Source organism: Notolepis coatsorum, assembly GCF_963971535.1.
Source record: "Notolepis coatsorum genome assembly, chromosome: 16".
Classification (NCBI taxonomy): Eukaryota; Metazoa; Chordata; class Actinopteri; order Aulopiformes; family Paralepididae; genus Notolepis; species Notolepis coatsorum.
This window is the reverse complement of record NC_140180.1, coordinates 81,049,464-81,070,480: the sequence shown is the minus strand read 5'-3', so window position 1 is coordinate 81,070,480 and position 21,017 is coordinate 81,049,464. Positions and strand designations below refer to the sequence as shown.

The 21,017-nt window shown below is 41.2% G+C and overlaps 1 protein-coding gene across 1 annotated transcript in view; it reads left to right on the top strand.

The window, feature by feature from the left end:
- LOC311242764 (cysteine-rich and transmembrane domain-containing protein 1) overlaps nucleotides 1-21,017 on the top strand; it is a 42,314-nt gene that overhangs the window by 329 nt on the left and 20,968 nt on the right. The window lies entirely within an intron of this gene.

Genomic DNA, 21,017 nt, shown 5'->3' with positions numbered 1-21,017 from the left:
CCTGTCAGTATAATATAATAACAATACTAATAACAACAACAACAACAACAATGGGGGGCGGGGGGTGATACGGTATAAAACCTCATTAAATAATATACTGGGAAACAAAGGAATCTTTCACATTGATTGTGCTCAGTTTGTTGGATCATTCACCTGTATTGACGAGAGAGATGTAGGATAAGAAGAGTATTGATTCTTGCTTTATAATTAGGTTCAAATTGTCTTCATACCCAGTAGACTGTTGTCTGGAGATACGCCTAGTAGGAAACAGCTCAACATATCTAGTATAGCTACCAAACACATGCATCAACAGTGTCTAGTGGATGTAGGGCTAATGTAGGGATGTAGGGCTAGTGGATGGAGGGATGTAGGGCTAGTGGAGGGATGTGGGGCTAGTGGAGGGATGTAGGGATGTGGGGCTAGTGGAGAGATGTAGGGCTAGTGGAGAGATGTAGTGATGTGGGGCTAGTGGAGGGATGTAGGGATGTTGGGCTAGTGGAGGGATGTAGGGCTAGTGGAGGGATGGAGGGAAGGAGGGATGTGGGGCTAGTGGAGGGATGTAGGGATGTGGGGCTAGTGGAGAGATGTAGGGCTAGTGGAGAGATGTAGGGATGTGGGGCTAGTGGAGAGATGTAGGGCTAGTGGAGAGATGTAGGGATGTGGGGCTAGTGGAGGGATGTGGGGCTAGTGGAGGGATGTAGGGATGTGGGGCTAGTGGAGGGATGTAGGGATGTGGGGATGTGGGGCTAGTGGAGGGATGTAGGGATGTGGGGCTAGTGGAGGGATGTGGGGCTAGTGGAGGGATGTGGGGCTAGTGGAGGAATGTAGAGCTAGTTGAGAGATGTGGGGCTAGTGGAGAGATGTGGGGCTAGTGGAGGGATGTAGGGATGTGGGGCTAGTGGAGGGATGTGGGGCTAGTGGAGAGATGTGGGGCTAGTGGAGGGATGTGGGGCTAGTGGAGGGATGTAGGGATGTGGGGCTAGTGGAGGGATGTGGGGCTAGTGGAGAGATGTGGGGCTAGTGGAGGGATGTGGGGCTAGTGGAGGGATGTGGGGCTAGTGGAGAGATGTAGGGATGTTGGGCTAGTGGAGAGATGTAGGGCTAGTGGAGAGATGTGGGGCTAGTGGAGGGATGTAGGGCTAGTGGAGAGATGTAGGGCTAGTGGAGAGATGTGGGGCTAGTGGAGGGATGTGGGGCTAGTGGAGAGATGTAGGGATGTTGGGCTAGTGGAGAGATGTAGGGCTAGTGGAGGGATGTGGGGCTAGTGGAGAGATGTAGGGCTAGTGGAGAGATGTAGGGCTAGTGGAGGGATGTGGGGCTAGTGGAGAGATGTAGGGCTAGTAGAGAGATGTGGGGCTAGTGGAGAGATGTGGGGCTAGTGGAGGGATGTGGGGCTAGTGGAGAGATGTAGGGATGTTGGGCTAGTGGAGAGATGTAGGGCTAGTGGAGGGATGTGGGGCTAGTGGAGGGATGTAGGGATGTGGGGCTAGTGGAAGGATGTAGGGATGTGGGGCTAGTGGAGGGATGTAGGGATGTGGGGCTAGTGGAGGGATGTAGGGATGTGGGGCTAGTGGAGAGATGTGGGGCTAGTGGAGGGATGTGGGGCTAGTGGAGGGATGTGGGGCTAGTGGAGGGATGTGGGGCTAGTGGAGAGATGTAGGGATGTTGGGCTAGTGGAGAGATGTAGGGCTAGTGGAGGGATGTGGGGCTAGTGGAGAGATGTAGGGCTAGTGGAGGGATGTGGGGCTAGTGGAGAGATGTAGGGCTAGTGGAGAGATGTAGGGCTAGTGGAGGGATGTGGGGCTAGTGGAGAGATGTAGGGCTAGTGGAGAGATGTGGGGCTAGTGGAGAGATGTAGGGCTAGTGGAGGGATGTGGGGCTAGTGGAGGGATGTGGGGCTAGTGGAAGGATGTAATGGAGGTCTTTTTGAGGAAAATAAAATAATGCTATTGTGAAAATATATACAGTTGCTGTCCTAACTGTGATGATCATCTTCGGGAGTTCATAGTCTACCTAGTACCTACCTTTATTTGCTGCAGCAATAATAATAATAATAATAGATTGAATTTTAAGAGAGAAGCGCCTTTCTCAGACTCAAGGACACTGTACAAGGAAAGGATGGAAAAAATAAAAGTAAGTAATAAAATTGAAAAAATATATATAATAAAATACACAAAAGTGTATAGTAACAACAAGAAAAAACAAATAAGATAAGAGATAAAAAAAAATAGATAAAAAAAAGGAGGCAAGTTCTGTCCAATTGGATGAAGTGGTTAAAATTAACAAACAAACAAACAACAAAACAAAACAAAACAACGGAATCTGTGGCTTAAAAAGAGTCAGGGGTGGGCTACTTGGGAGCGGGGCCGTGTTGCGTGAAGGCAAGTGTGAACAGCAATGGGAATGGATATGTCACCCACATCCCCTTTTCATCTTCTTATTCTTTTAATATATACCACACACATATATATATATATATATATATATATTGCAAAGTTATAACTGGATATAGGCCTACTTTAATCATTAAGCCACTGATTAAAATAATCTATCTGTAATTTAGATAATAATTTGGTTATACATTTATTCAATTATTGGAATTCTTGAAGGGGAATTCCATTCCGGGTCTCTCGTATTCATTATTGAAAAGTTGCTTCATTACAGAGTAAAATGACCCTATATAGCCAACTCTGCCAGAGATATTAGCCCTAAACTACTGCACATGCTCCAGCTTTCTGCTTTACAACGGGCCACACTGAGGGGGAAAAGAGCGGGCATCAGACAACGGCAGTCAAAGGTTGTCACTCCCACCAAACACGCACAAGGAGGGGAGGGGCTGAGCGTTTACCTCTGGCTACGCAGTTACCTGGCGAGAGAGAGTGAGAAGCTGATTGAGAGAGAAATCAAGGTATCAAGAAACTCCAATGACTACCCGCTCGTTGTACAGTAGTTCTAAATTGAGTCATGGTAGGACTACGTGTCATCAAGACCTCTGACGTGACCAAATTAGCACCGCCTGCTGTCGATGCTGAGCAGAGATCGCTTTGGCTGCATTGAAAGAATGAATTTACCAGAATGAGTTATGCCTCAATCTGGTAAATGTGTTTAATATTGCCTTGCTGTGGAAATTCCCTTTTTAAATGTTATGTTTATAGAACAGATAGAGCCATCTCTCATACATAATAATCGTAGTAGTGGTAGTCGTTTTATTCAGTTATCACAACACACACTACAATATGCACAATCATTCCAGACTGTCAACAGTCTGATTTTGATTTTGGCAGTGACTGAAAAGGTACAGGCTGAAGCATAATGCTTTTATCTGCCGGCCCTATATTCTTATCAAAAGAAGCCTCCAAAACAAAACAACAAAATTGCTAAATAAAAAGCATTCACATTTGTAACTCTCGAAAATAGCTATACAAACCCCCAAAACAGCAAATGACTCATTCTTATATTTATATCAGCATTGTTCCACAAGTTAACCCCAATAATATAAATAATTACAGGACAATAGCCACAATGTCACTTGCAAAAATCCTTCCATTCTCAATTAGTAGGGCTAGCTTATAATTATGTTTGTAGAACGCCCGTCAACTCAAATTACTGTTGACGGTTGTAACTTTCTAAATGTTTTGCTAATGTCAGTCAGATTAACTTAATCAGGTAATGTAGCTACTGTTTCTATTTAAAATGTTTTGTTTGAACTTCTGTATCTGACATTAAACATTGGGCTCACTCACTGAGGCTTTGTAAATAAGCAGTATTTGTTTGGTCCGACTCCTTACTCAGTGTAACACCACAGATCCTGAGTGACTATACCTGGGGAGCAGGGACCGAAACTAAAGCCCGCCGCCCGCCAGGGGCGGGCTGTTTTTACCTTTGGCGCATGACACTTAGAGGGCTGCCCGCCGTGTGGCGTGTAGACGTGTAGTTCATAACTTCATAACGATACTCTTGTGCGAGTACAGATTATAGCCGCTCGTCTTTTTTTTCTCCGCCGCGAGATCGTTAAAAAACTACAAGTCCCACATCGCACTAGGTCCAATCACAGTAGAGTGACGTGACTGGTTTCATGAGAAAAAAAGCAAATGACCAATCGGAAGCTATCATTTGGCTTGTTTACTTCCATCTGCTCTAGTCTATATCGGACCTCCAAGAGCTAACGTTACTGTTTAAACAATGACCCAGTCAACTATTCACTTTTAGTTTAATACATGACGAGGCATTGTCTAACGGTATCTAGCTGGCTAGCTACTGATAGCTGCTGATATCAACAAATGCTCCAGCAATAGTCTACTCGAGTGCATAATACCTCCGGTCCCTCGTTAGCTAGCTTAGCTAGCTCACGGTAGATCCACCTGTCCCAGTAAACTAAATTGTCTTAACGTTATCTACCGGGCTAGCAGTAGCTACAGATAGCTCCTGATATCAATGTCTTATAACATTGATTGAATGCGTATTCTAGCTGAGGGCATGTTGAATGTGATTTGACAAAAGAACGGTAACGTTATAAATAGGTCCAGCTGCATCGCCGGAGAATCCTTGCATGCTGAATGTAGGGTCTAGCTGAATATAGGGTCTAGCTGCAGGGCCGGAGAATCCTTGCTGGAGCTGGAGGCTACTCAAGTATACACACAGACAGTGGAGCTGTTTGCAGATAGCAAGCATTTTGACTTATTGCGTGGTGGCGATGTCTCGCAGATAATACAACTACAAGTATGATTATATAATATATATTTTATTTAAAATACATTTTTTTATATAAAATATATATATATATTTTTTTTTAATCAAAAAAATTTTGGCAGGTAAGAAATATGCTTGGCGGGTAGACTCTTCCCATCTACCCGCCACTGGCCGGTGAGTCAAAAAGTTAATTTCACTCCCTGCTGGGGAGTGAGGTTCCACTGTGATTTATAGACCTGGTGAGTGAGGTTCCACTGTGATTTATAGACCTGGTGAGTGAGGTTCCACTGTGATTTATAGACCTGGGGTGTGAGGTTCCACTGTGATTTATAGACCTGGGGTGTGAGGTTCCACTGTGATTTTTTTTTTAGACCTGGTGAGTGAGGTTCCACTGTGATTTATAGACCTGGAGTGTGCGGTTCCACTGTGATTTATAGACCTGATGAGTGAGGTTCCACTGTGATTTATAGACCAGGGGTGTGAGGTTCCACTGTGATTTATAGACCTGGGGAGTGAGATTCCACTGTGATTTATAGACCTGGGGCTTGAGGTTCCACTGATTTATAGACCTGGGGCTTGAGGTTCCACTCTGATCTATAGATTGGGGGAGTGATGTTCCACTGTGATTTATAGACCTGGTGCGTGAGGTTCCACATGTGATTCCACATTGTAGCCATTGAAGATAAAAAGAAGTACCGGTATTACAGCCAAACCATATTGTGTAGGTTCATAATCTTTGCCGGAGGTATAGATTATTTCATTCTTATACTGTTATAACCATTAAATGATTAAAGGTAAATGTTTTAACGTAATCTTTGAGAAAATGTGTTTTATATCATTTATATAGTTTCCATGGTAACTACTACAGTACCAATAGCCTCGGCTAGCCTCTACCAATCACAAGAGCACAACTACTCTGGCATGGCATCCCTTTCAGGGCTGTACACTGCAACGAGATGATCGCAAATTGCCCCTTAATTTGGCCCGTGCGAGTGGAAAATAATATTTGGGGGCAAGGTTGCGAGTAGTGATCAACCCTTCATTCGCATTCACTCCTAAATTAATCCATACAAATTGGATAAAAAAAAATAGTAAAACATTAGCCTACAACCAGGGCTGTACAGTGCGACATAATGTTGCGGTTGTAATTACATTAGACAGACCAGCGCGGACCTTTAATAACATGCAATTTAATTGACACAAGCAATGGGCTAACGTTAGCTGCTAACCAAGTTATCCATTAGGACTATGCTAAGCTAACTAGCTAGCGTTAGCTGCTAACCATGGAAAATGCTCAAAGCGGACTCCACAACACTAGTTCCATTTGTGAGGAAAGGGGGTGGGTTATATTGACAACACTTGACAACAGAAGTTTAAACATAACTTCATATTTATTGGTTATTCGTTTCTGTCATCCAGTTTCCATCTCCGTGTGTTAAACTCTTCCTGTTTACATTCGAGTGTGACGTCATCACCTACGGCAGCTTAGACCAGTGGTTCCCAAAGTCGGGGTCGCGACCCAAAGGTGGGCTGCGAGCAGCCACAGGAGGGCCGCGAGATGATTTCCAAAAGAAAAAAAAATCATTTTATTTTATATTTTTTTCTCAGGTCACTGAACTTAGAAGCAGGCCAGGACAGTGTTTCTAGTTGTATTCTAAAATTATATTCTATTGTATTCTAAAATGTGACTATATGGTTTTATATTAACACTTTGGCTGCCATGGGTTAAATTCATTATCAACCGTAGGTTGCCGGCTCTATTTGTCTATAGAGAAAGTCCCCTTCTTTGCAGGGCTATAACTTTTTAAATTCTATTGCTACATTGCCATTATTAGGGCCCATTCAAAGTCCTATATGTATTGTTCATTGTGTAGCAACGTTAAACTTTTTCATTCACATATTCATAGTAAAGTATGGTCTAATGTATAAGTATGTTTTCATCTCTTTCTGCAGCTTTCTCCAGAACGTGATCTATAGCCCCAAATACATTATATTGATGATGCAATACAGTTTTATGGCAATCAGCGCGATATAAAAAATTCCAACTAGACGTACTTCTAGAAGTTACTACACTGGGCTAGGCTAGGGGGCGTTTATAATTCCGTGGGCAGCGTTATACCAATCATCTAATGTGGGTCAAATGTTGATAATAGCAGTTAGTATCGAAGACGGTAACGTTACACGCTAAAACTCACCCCAGTCTCCGCGCGCCGTTGGGCGATCATCGTAGAGTAGAAATTTTATCATTATGGGATGTAGATTTACCCGGTCCATCTCCAGCTTGTATAATGGTATATACGTCCAAATCATGTTGTTTATCGAGTTATTGGCAATCGATCGCTATGTAGTGTGTCGAGATCGAGTCCCGGGACCTATTAGCGAGTGCCCGGAAGTAATACGGCCGTCCAGCACAACCTCTACGGCACTTCCTGTTAAGCGATTGCGCCGATCGGCCACCAGATGGCGCTCCTGAACCGCCAGAGAGCTCAGTGGGTCCTCCTGGTGGATCTCAGGCCAGCGGAGGGGACATATGAATCCGATCCCAGATTTTTGAAATATTGATATTAAAGACGCTGTAAAGCGTCCTCGGCAACTTGCGCATGGCCGGGAATGACGCTTTTAAGCGTTTTCCGGCAGTCAAAGTGTTAACTTAATAAATAAAAATCGACTTATTTCAACGAACATTTCAAACTAAATAACAGATTATGCACATAAAACGCTGAAAACAACCGAAGCAACAATAGTATTTTAATGAGGCTATTATTATTATCATTATTATTTTGCAACAAGTTAGCCCTCTCATAAATAGCACATATAAATGAATAACTAACTTGAACTAACTTAATAGGATTGAAGTGATATTTGGCTAAAAAAATCGGTCGCCTGGCAAAAAAAAGAAAAAAAAGAAAGCCTGACGATGTGCATTGGGCCGCGGCGTTACAGTATAAATACTAACTGGATAGTTGATGATATAAACATTTAATTTCATTATCTGAAATATTCTAAAATCATTAACACTTTGATCACCAGGGTTAAATTCATAATTTACCATCCCTCGCCAGCCCTATTTAACATGGAGAAGTTCCCCTTCTTTGCAGGGCTATAACTTCTTAAATTGTATTGCTAAATTGACATTACCATGGCCCATTCAAAGTCCTATATCTATTGTTCAGGGTGTAGCAACGTTATACTTTTTCATTCACATATTCATACTAAAATACGGTCTAAAGTATAAGTATGTTTTTATCGTTTTCTGCAGCTTTCTCCAGAACGTGATTTATAGCCCTAAATGCATTATATTGATGATTGTATACAGTTTGATAGCAATCGGCGCGAGATAAAAAATGTCAACTGCACGTACTTCTAGAAGTTACCACGTATGATCTGATGTTGACCGGATGGGCGGGGGGTCGTTTATAATTCCGTGGGCAACGTTATATCATTCATCTAGTGTGGGTGATATGATCATTAGAGCAGTTAGTATAGAAGACATTAAAAAGTAACGCTGAACTTACCGTAGCTTCCTCTCGCCGTTGGGAGATGAGCGTGGAACAGAATTTTTTCTATTATGGGATGTAGAAATACCTGATCCATTTCCAGGTTGTATAATAGTATATACGTCCAAATCATGTTGTTTATCGAGTTATTGGCAACGGATCGCTATCCATTGCGTCAAGATCGAGTTCCGGGACCTATAGCGAGTGATCGGACCAAATTGACACTGGCCATGACAACATCCCCTCCAAATTCCTCAGAGACGCAGCAGCCGCCATCACCCCAGTCATCACACACATAATAAACCTCTCTATAAAACAGGGGCACGTCCCCAAGGACTTCAAAATTGCGAGAGTGACCCCTCTGCACAAAAAGGGCAGCAAATTAGACCCAGGCAACTACCGCCCTGTTTCTATTCTTACCTCCATCTCGAAAGTCATGGAGAAAATAGTCTACGAACAGGTCGAAAAGTACCTGGCGGAAAAAAATCTAATCTACGAATTCCAATCTGGCTTCAGAACGTCCCACTCCACTGACACATGCCTCCTCTATTTGAACGACCACATCAAACAAGAGGTGGACGCGGGCAAATACTGCGGCATGGTCATGCTGGACCTACAAAAGGCCTTCGACACTGTCAATCACTCCATTCTAATGGACAAGCTAAAAGCAATTGGTTTTGATAGCTTATCAGTGAGCTGGATGCAATCCTACCTGGAGGGGAGAGAACAGATGGTAGAGGTAAACGGTACTCTATCCCCCCCCCTCACAGTGAGCTGTGGTGTTCCACAAGGAAGCATACTAGGACCGCTACTCTTCCTAATTTATGCAAATGACATGTCGTCAGCCTGTGACTGCAACTTGTTCCTGTTTGCGGACGACTCAGCCCTGCTGGTCTCTGACAAGAACAAGTTGCAGGTTGAAAAAACCCTCAGCACGGAACTAGGCAAAATCTGCATATGGCTCGCTGATAACAAACTATCATTACACATGGGCAAAACAGTCCATTCTCTTCGGTTCAAATAACAAACTCAGCAAGACCGACGGCTTCTCAGTTACAGTGGGTGACAATATTGTCACAAGGAAAGACGAAATTACCTACCTGGGTTCCATCCTAGAGGCAAATCTTTCCTGTGACAAAATGGCATCCAATGTAATAAAAAAAGTCAACCAACGAACTAGATTCTTGTACCGGATCTCCTCTCTGGTAAACAAGAATACCCTGAAGACTCTGGCAGGAGCACTCATTCAAGGGTACTATGACTATGCGTGCACCTCATGGTACCAAAGCACCTCAAAGGCGCTTAAAACAAAATTACAAACATCACAAAACAAACTGGTCAGACTACTACTTGACCTGAACCCCAGAACACACCTCACCCCTGCCCACTTTGACAACCTAGGATGGCTTAGAGTAGACGACAGAGTACAGCAACTTGCAATGGGCCTGGTCTACAAGATACACTATACGACCGGGGTGCCCATGTACATGTCAAAATACTTCCCAAAGGTCAGTGAATACCACAACCACTACACCAGAGGAAGCTCAACAAATCATGTTAAACCCAGATTCGGCTCAAACAAGGGACTAAACACGTTTCGCAATTATGCCACAACAATGTGGAACGCCCTACCCAAAGCTGTAAAGGAATGTGAATCCCTGCCCACTTTCAAAACCGCTCTTAAAGAGCACCTACGGGAGGCTGCAATTCGAAACTGGCCACCGTAAATGCCCAAAACCCCCACCACCTCCTAATAGACAGTCTCCTCCCCACCGCATGTATATATTCCCTCCCCGCCGTATGTATATTTCCCTCCCACCCACCCACCCACCCCCTCCTAATGTACAGTCCCCTCCCCATCATATGTATATACTCTGTCAGGATCTAGGGGTAACAGTACTGTATATTTGAATACCGCTTATGTCACAAATGTATCAGTACCAAATACCTATATGTCCCTATGCCATAAATGTCATGTATGTTGTGTATGTCATAAATGTCTATATGAATTGAAAATGGGGGACCCTGATGGAAACAAGACAAACGTCTTTCTCAGGTCTGCATCCCCTTAACAATTGTATGTATTGAGCCGTACTGTATTGTACCCATTCTGCAATCTGTTAAATAAAGTTTTCATTCATTCATTCATTCATTCATTGAAATGAGCACCAGCTTCCACTTCCTGTTTCTTCCCTGGGCGATCAGGCCGATCGGCCACCAGATGGCGCTCTTGAACCGTTAGAGAGTTGATAGGGGCTCACCAGTACATCTCATGTCTCCGGGGGAGAAATATGATTTCGATCACAGATTTTTTAAATATTGATATCAAAGACGCTGTCCAGCGTCAACGGCAGAATGAGCATGGCGGGGAATGACGTGTTTCAGCGTCAACGGCGATTAAAGGGTTAAGTCTGCTATAAGCCATTGTCCCTTTGTGTGTGATTATTATTTTCTCACAGTAGTGTGTATATATATATATGTGTGTGTGTTTGGCTAAAGTGGAGATAGAAAACACAGTACTGTGCAAAAAAAAGGCACCCAAGAGTTTTTATATAAATGGTCTTAGATGTAAATAATTTTGTGTGTCAGTAGACTACTCTTAGTACATTTTCATTAAATAATTTTTTAAAGCATCTTCATGGTTTAATAATGCAAACATATGTTGCAGGGACTTATTATAATCATCATATTGGCGTGACTGTATGCATCAAAACCAAGCATTTTTAAGTGCTTTAGAGGAAATGTAAAAACATCGCGATATATATCGTGTATCGTGATATGGCCAAAAAATATCGGTTTATCATTTAGAGGCCATATCGCCAAGCCCTACTATAATGGTAAAATAGTTATTTAAAAATTTGACCCTAAAAAAATTCTTTGCCCCTAAATTTCTCATTCAGGGGCAAGTGTGCCCCTAGTGAAAAAGCTTAGCGTACAGCCCTGCCTTTACATTCTTGTTGGTTATCGCAGCATTCACGATAACGGGTCTAACGTGACTCCCCAGGGCTATAGACTAGCCACTGTAGCCAGGTCACAAGATATCTTTAGTTTTGAATGATAAACTAGAGGCTAATAAAGGCAGATTAGAGAGAGAGAGATAGAGAAAAAAGGTGGGCCAGTGTTGTGGAAACAGACAGACTAACGGATAGATGGAGCTTACTGATACAAACACACCAGTGTTCGCACAAGGTCCTTGAAGTGCTTAAAGTGATACAAAAAAAACAAGGCATCAAATTCCTTAAACAGCAAAAGAAATTAACAAGGTGCTTATAAAGTCCTTGAAATTCAAATCAACCATTTGCATTGAACGTTTTGTTCATTCATGATCAAATTGTTCTGAATCAAGAAATCCTTTTTTTTCCTGTTTTAATTAAATCTGACAAGTCGCTGTCTCCTGCGCTCCAACTGCTTTTCCTCATTTATTTGCGTGTGAGGCTCTAGCTTGCTCTAGCTGGCAAGCAGGCCAAGAAGGTGCTTAAAAAAACAGCATTTAAAAGTGAATTGTATCCTTCGAGTGACATCCTTGGAAAAAAATAAATAGTGCTTGGAAAAGTATGCAAAAGTCCTTGAATTTCATTTAGCAATGTCTGTGGGAACCCTGACACACACATACTGTATGGGGCTGGAACTCACTGCTAACCAAAGTTGAAAGTACAGTATTTGAGGACAATAGGAGCAACATTTTCTCTTAACCCTCAGCTGCTACAGCGGAACTGCTCTGTGGCACAACAGCACATGACTTGAATGCCTCCTTGGGTGTTTGTTTGTGCATGTAATGTATGTCAAGTTATGTGTACTCCTGTATGTATTACGGCTAGGGCTGCACGATTTTGGGAAATAATCTAATTGCGATTTTTCTGACAGATATTGCGATTGCGATTAAATTAGCGATTATAATTTTTTTTTAAGCAGCCCCACAGAGGTTTATTGTAAAATGCGGCTTGCATCTGGCCTACGGGGTGGGTCTTTTCGGGAGAAACACAGAGCCTGAAAATGTTTCTTTTTACCTGGGAATCGATACCGGTACCCAACAGTCTAAACTTCACAACACACAATCTGAAACCCCTTACCTCCCTCTCCCAAACCAATCTTGTATCTCAATGGGACTTCCTGGTTAAATAAATAAAATAAAAAAGGGGAAAAAAAGGAAGATTTGCGTTTTTTCTTTTTTTTTCTAATTGCATCATTCCAAATCGCGATTTCGATTTAAAATCGATTAATCGCTCAGCCCTAATTACGGCTAGGTGATTAATCAAGTTTCAATTACAATTTTGACTTCCTACGATCATGAAAACAAGATAATCACAGTCTTGTGTTGTAAACGCAGCATACCCTTCCTTCACAGTGGGGCACTCCCAGAAAGGCAGTCTTTGGTCGAGAAGAAAGGTGAAACAAATTGAGTCATCGTCGTCTTATGATCTTCTCAAATCAACGAGTAGCCTAACTGTGTTTGATAATCATGATTTCAATATCAATCAAAATAATCGTGGTTATGATTTTTTCCATAATGGAGCAGCCTAGTATTTATGGAGGCTATGTATATGTATGTACGCCTCTACTCTCCCAGGCTGTTGTGAGAAACAATGTGTCCACACTTCCTTCATTTTGAATCTGAGGATGAAGACACTCATACGAAGAAGACGTTAGTCCTCCTTACACAACATGACTTATGTGCTCCTGTGCCTTTTCTTCTTTTCAGTTAGGTCTTGATGAAGGCTCCGCTCCCAGAGACGTCTTGCTAGTAATTGATTTGACGTTCAAAATTCAGTACTCAGTCAGTTGTTGAAAGATGGTCTCACCAGACTGTTTGAGGTTAAAGAGCAGCGCAGGTGAGCGTCTCGTTGAAGCGTCTCGTTGAAATCACTGTAGGCACAGTAGAATACTTGGTAGTAGACTAGTAGTGCATAATGGTAAAAGACGGTACAAAGGTTAGTCGTTTAAAAATGTATAATAAAAATAACATTGTTAAATAAAGTTGATAATGTTCCTTGAAGAACCAACCCCCCTCACCTGTTGACCTTAGATGACTCGGATGAGCAGGATCTATGGGGTCAGCTGGACATTAAGTCTGTTACTAGGGAACAAGAGAGGTTGGGTCAATTGTGTGTAGACTGTAGAGTAATACTGCTGGTCTGCTGTGGGTCTAAGGTACAAATACCATAGCAACTGTGTGTGTGTGTCTTAGGGCTCACTGGGGACCCGTCCTTTCCGTATGGCGCAGAGTAACCATGGTTACAAGTGCTTCTCCATCTGTCATTCGGTTTTACTGTCGAGAGAAGTGTTTTGTCGTTGTTTCTTAGAGAGAAGAGAAGAAGACGACGTGTGTCTGAACTGGGAAGAGGAAGTCCAAACATGTTGTGTTAAAATCTTTATTCGTTTATCTTCTCGCGCCCCTCCCCCCTCCCCAGCCCACCTCATCGTGTCTTTTTTTCTTCTTTTTTTGGAATGCCGCTCGGCAACCTCCTCAGGATCTGACCTTAGGTCAGCGGGTGTAACGCAGGCTTCCCACAATCCAATGTGATTCATTGTGTTACTAAATCAGTGGCTATTCACACTGATATCAAACAGATCTTATCAATTATTTCTCTAGCTGTTTGGTTCTCACGCAATTACGAGATCATCACAATTTGGTTCCTACTTGGTGTTTTGTGAGATGCAGTCGAATGTGTTAGAATCTACCAGAATGTGTTTCACTTTCTACCATCTTTAGCAGAAGGGGGCTGGTCTGCTATTTAGATGTTTATAGTGTACATACAGATAGAGAGAAAGACAGAGAGAGAACATGCATACAGACAGAGAGAGAGAGATAACATACATTTCTCTCTTTCTCTCTCTGTCTGTCTCTCCTCTCTGTCTCCCCCCCCCCCCTCTGTTTCTCTCTCTTCCTCTGTCACTCTCTCTCCCTCCCCCACCTCTCTCTCTCTCTCTCTCTCTCTCTCTCTCTCTCTCTCTGTCTCTCCCTGCCCTACTTTTCTTTGTTGTGGCGATGGCATATGGGCTGCCTCACTAACTCAGACAGATATGTGGCTCATATGAACTTCCTGCACGGGTTTGGAATCTACCTCATTAGGGGCCATGTAGAGAAATAGCACTTGCCTTCAAAATTCTTTGACTGTGTATTTGTCGCCTGGTTTGTGTGGCGCACTGGATCCATTCTTTGCTGCGTGTGAATGGAGAAGGAGCGATGCGATTTGAGCCACAGCCTGCAACACGATATGAGAGGTAGTGACACGGTCTCAATGGTGACTATAGGCCTACATGAATCTCGTCAGGTCATCAGCCACTACAATGGAACACAAGCTATAGATGCATGCAAACTAACCTCTATAGTGGCTACACACATCCAACACGTATGTAAGGCAAGATAGTAGTTGAATGGATACAACATAGTTATTGATGTAAGTTAGTAAATGGGAGAAAGGACCTTGGGCTTGAAGGACACATTACCCTGGGTGAGACTGCCAGGAGGAGACCTCAGATAGATAGATTAGATTAAAATGTATTGTCATCATACAGCACTTTTGTACAGTACAATAAAAAGAGGTTTGGCGTCTAACCAGAGTGCAAATGTAGCATTAAAGTGCAATATACAATGTATAGGTGATTAAACTGGGTACAAAATATACAAATTAGTACTACTGGGTGTAGTGCTAATCAGATGTATGTAGTAGGGGTGGGAATCACCAGAGGCCTCACGATACGATACTATCACGATACTTGAGTCACGATACGATAGTATTGTGATAGTAAATATATTGCGATATGCTGAGTATTGCGATATTAATATTGTGATATATTGCGATTTATTACCTTTTTTCAACTGCAAAGTAAAACTTTGTCAACATGTTTTATCTAATAAAATAAAGTTCAGTCTGTTCATCTCACTTCAATAATTTTTATTGCAGAACATGGTATTTTCTCAAGCAGACAGATGCAAACACTGTAATCTGTGTTGCATGTACCTGACAAACTGAACTGTTTGTATTAGTCATATTCCAACTTAACTGAATGCACACGTGTGCGTGTGTGTAGACTACAGTACTATTACAGGTATTGAAATGAACAATGCAACTTCCTTATAAAAAAAAAATATGTAAAACATTTTTAATAAATAAATTAATAATTAAATATCGATACTTGGCGTCCCTGTATTGATACAGTATTGCCACGCAAAGTATCGCGATTAGGGATGTCCCGATCCGATCACGTGATCGGGATCGGGGCCGATCACATGATTTTCCGAAGATCGGGATCGGCAAAAAAATAAAAAAAATAAAAGGGATTTTCATAATTTTTTTATTCAACAAACATGACCATGTTCACGTCTTATACTCATACTGAGGCCTTAGTTTTGGTTTTAAATTGCATATCATCATTCATTTATTTATTGTCACACAGAGCAGAAGAATTGCCAAAACAAACCAATAGTATCCAGCTGCAGAACGGCAGACCAGCCACAGTCTCCGACCCAAATGCATTTCCTTTGATTTAATTATACATCAAATGATTTATGTCAAGGATTGCAATGCCTCGCTTGAATGAAGTTAACTTTTCACCTGGATAACGTCAACATTCAGGGTGAATGTAATGTGAGAAATTGGGTATCGGTAGATACTCAAAATCACATGATCGGGATCGGATCCGGAGCAAAGAAATTTGATCGGGACATCCCTAATCGCGATACTACTACGTATCGATATTTTCCCCCACCACTAGTATGTGTAGTATGTACAGAGTTTTAGTATAATATGTACAGTGATAAAGGTGTAATGAGACCGTATGGTAGTAGTAGTAGCAGACTTCTGTAGTTAAAAAAAATTCAAGGGGTAGAAAAAGTATTGTTTTTTAATATTATTATACATTTGTCATAGCAGAGGGCCTAATTAGTTTGAGATACCATAACCTAGAAAACATTTTGATGAGTGAGACTGATTAGATATAGCCTATCATAATCTAGATTGATTGATTGATTGAAAACTTTATTAACAGATTGCAGAATGGGTACAGTACGGCTCAATACACACAATCGTTAACACATTGGTCGCCAAAAGCGGCGTAAGTCGTTATTGCCCACCATGCGTTGAACGCCAACAACGGCGTAAAAAAATCGTTTTTTGGGATCAATATTAAATTTTTTCGCCATGGCATTCATAATTCATCCAGCCTCCCTCTGGACTGCAGCGGCACCCTGTCTGAGATTGCAACGCCTCAATACCGCCGCCTGGTGGATGGTCGGGCGAGTTACACTCACGTCAAACCGGAAGTGGCGGTCGGTGCGTCGAGGAAATCCCTCCGGCAGTCATATCTTGTTACGTGGATCCAGACAAACACTCTAGTGCATTTGGATCGCTTTCGAAATGCAATAATCGATATGGTTTCGGAGTTTATTGCGCCATACAAACCGGAAATGGATCTAGGAGATCGGCATCAAATAATTGGAATATTTTTCCTCCAGTCGGTAAGAGGACACTAACGTTATTTTCAGCCAGATTGTCCATTTCCTTGTTTGCAATCAGTCTGATCGATATATCAACCCATATACTTACTGACGATCAAGGAATTATAAACGATCCCCCCCCCTTCACGCATGATGAAGCATAATGTATACCGATCATATACATTTGAATTTTTTAATATAGCGTGTATAGGAAAGAAACGCCAATCGATAATCTATCATATGCGTCAGGGCCTATAACTAGCGTTTTTGGAATTACAGCAGAAAAGCTTAAAAAAAATACTTATATTCTCGAAGGTATTAACACAACAATGTATGAATGAAAAAATATAACGTTCCCACATCCGGAACGATAGATAATCGATGTTGAATGGGCCATAGTAATGTCAATATAGCAATACATTTTTTAAAGTTATAGCCCTGCAAAGAAGGTAAACATCCAGGCTTTCAACAGTGGCAGACTGGGTACAATGATGGGCACAACCCCCGGCGCCCAATGTGTTAAGGGGATGCAGACCAGAGAAAGACTTTCGTCTTGTTTACATCAGGGTCCCCCATTTTCAATTCATCATAGAACTAGGTTATGTCATATTGTAGGCTGTTTAACAAAAATAAAATAGATTTCCGTTGTCTTTATACAGTATGTATGAACCATTAAATGGGCAATTGTCAAATGTCTCTGTATAAATCACGTTTGTAACTAAGCTATAGAGACGCACGTGTGCATCAATTAATTTCTGTTGTGGGTAGGCAACAGGGGATGCTGTGTTTACTAGCTTTCAGCACGGAGTGTAGGCTATCATGTATAGCTTATTATTAGGCTTTTCAATTTTTTTTCTATTCTTGCGAATAGCATTGTGGACATTTTCTAATGATCGTAGGGAACTGTAGTCACGAGAGCTAGCATAGCTCGTCCAACAAAGTGAGGATCTTTATTAATGTTAGCTAGCTAGCACATTTTGCATAGAATAAACTCGGCTAACGTTAGCTTATATAGCTAGCAAACTATGTAGGGCTGACCTTCGAATTATTTTTTGGAATTCGAAGCTTCGGGCCGAGATTTGAGTTTAATTCGAAGCTTCAAGATAAAACATTTAAAAAATTATATATATATTATTTTTTTATGTTGTGGGACTTGTACAGCACTTTGTTCAACTTTGTCAGTGCTGTGAAGTTTAAACCTTTTTAAATCTTAGACAAACGAAACACTTTGCTTTCATGAAATATTGTAAGCCGTCATTTGAGGCTTTATAAAAGCAGCACAATGAACACAAATCTGTCAGTGCCGAGTCCGACCTCATATTTTTTTTTCAACATGTATTTCAGCACTAGTGTTATTAACATTGAGTTGATAAAAATCTCTGCGCATTGCATCGGAAACCAGATGATTTAGACGTGAGGAAATTACACTGTCATGAAATCGTTGTAGTCCTAAGAAAGAGGAGACCCAGGGCTTTCGACGGACATAGACATTTCATAAAACTACACTACCCAGCTCACACCAGCCGCTGTCAAAGCTGCAGCCGGCTGATGTCCACGCACCGGCCCACGCACCGGCCCCGAAACCGGCCCACACAACGGCCGTTATGAAACACTCGTCCAGTATTAAACAACCCAAGGCTGTGACTAAGGAGTCAACATCAGGGAGACCAAATCTACACCCCGCCCCTAGATGTGCACTCATGCAACATCTTAGTGCCTCATTAGCCTAGGGATTAAGGATACATGAAGTATTAACTACACCATAATAATATTGAGGTTTTGATCCATAGAAAGGTCTGTGCTACACAATTTCAGTTAGATTAGATTTATTGTCCTTTAATTTTGCACTCATGACATTAGTTGCTTGCCGTTTAATCAACATCGAAAGACCCCCCACTTCCTCCCAGACACCCATTCCAAGAGCCTGTTCGCTTTCCAGGTCTCTCTCTGTCTGTGTGTCTCTCTGTCTGTGTCTCTCTCTCTGTCAGTGTGTGTCTCTCTCTCTCTCTCTCTCTCTCTCTCTCTCTCTCTCTCTCTCTCTCTCTCTCTCTCTCTCTCTCACACACCTTTGTAAAACACTAGGGCTGACCTTCGAAGCTTTTTTTGGCAATCGAAGCTTCGGGCCGAGCTTCGATTTTAATTCGAAGCTTAAAAAAAAGAAAAAAATACTTTATTTTTTATTTTTATTTTCTTATGTTGTGGGACTTGTACAGCACTTTGGTAAACTTTGTTGTTTTTAAATGTGCTCTATAAATAAAGTGGATTGGATTAATTAATTAAGTAGCCCCTTTCTTTCGTGACTGTGACGCAGCCAACAAGGTTTCACTCGGCTGTGTGATTTAATTCAAGGTGGATCGCTGTTGTCGTTTGAACAACTTCAGATTTCATGGGAACTACCAATCCCCCAAATCAAGAATGTTTAAGATGAATGAAGTAAGATTTAGATTATTTGAAATATGGCCTGTGTAGACTAAACTATGCACAGAATTATGTCAGTCTACAACAGGGGTGGGCAATTATTTTTCCCAGGGGGCCGAATGAGCAACTGAAAATATGTTGGGGGGCCGGGCCAAAATTCCAAACTCAATTATGCATAATATACATTTAATTTCTATATAAAAAGCAGTAAATGGCATTGTTTTGACCCCTGGTAAGAGGGTATGTTATTATTTGGCAATTAAAAGGTGAGGTTAGCTTTCAAAAATATCATTTATTCAAATAGAATTTATTTACAAAATGATAAACAAAATGTGAAACAAATAACAAAGGGCATTTAGAATTTCATATACTATTGAAACAAGGATTTTCTTAGCTTTCTAAAGACATCACATAATCTTATAGCAAAAATAAACAAGACATGTCACTGAACTGTGTAAAGAAAAGTGTCCCAGTTTTGTAGCCTTTTTTACTTTACATGCCTATATTAAACATTTAATGTTTTCAGAACTGTGCAAAAAAAAGAAAAAAAAATATCAAGTGTCCCATTTCACTTGTTATATTTCCACATTTTAGTGTTCTTCAGTTCTTTTTTTTCATTCAGTGTGAGAAATCCAGTCTCTGTTGAGCTTTAAAGGAAAACTCCAACATTTTGGGAAATTAGCTTATTTAACATCTTCCCTGGAGTTAGACAAGAAGATACATACCTTTTTTGTCTCTGTGCGTGCATTTAGCTTAGGGAACAGTCGCTCCGTTAGCATAGCTTAGCTTCATCACTGGAAGTGAGGCAGATCCGGAGCCTTACAGTGTATAGTTTGATTGATTGATTGAAAAGTTTATTAACAGATTGCAGAATACACTCCAAATACAACTCCAAAACTTTCATGTAAACATGTTGTGACCTGTGTATTCACCACGTGGAGAAATAAAAAATAATTGAATTAGACAATTACGTTTTATAAGCAAATATACTCTGAACTATTTTTTTGCCCAACCACTACTCTATGAGCGCAGCCAGTGATTTCAACGTGACGCCGTGTTTGTTTACATTCTCATTCATTCAAAAGATCCGAACCGATTGAAGTTTATGGATACCATGACTTGAAATCCTCTTACCTTGACGATTAAAAGCCTCCCCAATTTAGAAAACAGTAATCCAATGGCTGGTATATTGTTATACCGGACGCTCTGAGCTAACCGGAGCTAACGCAGAACAGGAGGATGGTAAAGCATATATAATGACTTCCTTTCTGGGGTTGTCAAAATAAAAGTGCGACGTTTATAGCAGCGGAAAACGTTTATTTTGTACATTATCTAACGTTAACACGAACCTAAACTAACTTTAGGTTAGTTCAAAACCAAGACTTCTCCCCAAGCAGAAACAATTGAGTAACGCATACCTACTCCCATTATGGGTGGTAAACGTGTACACAAAGTTAAAACACAGATATACACATTCTCTCCTCAAGTAGATAATGTTTTTTTTTGGGTTATCAATGAATACAACATTTTACATGTATTAACTCTAGAATTGCCACAGTTATCTACAATAGCAATAGCAACGATAAAGAAGTGCCAACCACATATTATTATAATAATTCATCCAGTTTCAAGTTCCTTTTCCAAGTTCCTTTTATTGCCACACAGCCAGGCCGGTGGAATTCAAGCACAAAAACATAAAAAGACACATGGAACAGTACAGTACAGAAAACACCACCTAGAACAAATACACGACAGAAACAGTACAGTACGAAAAACTATAGATGACAGTTCAATGTAACCTAGTCCAGAAGAAACATAACAGCAGGGGGTAAATTTAGGAGGAGTTGGAGTTAAGCAGTTTTCTTGGTTAATCAGTGTTTACCAATCGTATATTATATTTTTTTTGTTCCAAGTGTTATTTTTGATTACATCACTAACAAAATAATAAAATAAAAAATACTAATTTAATCAGATTA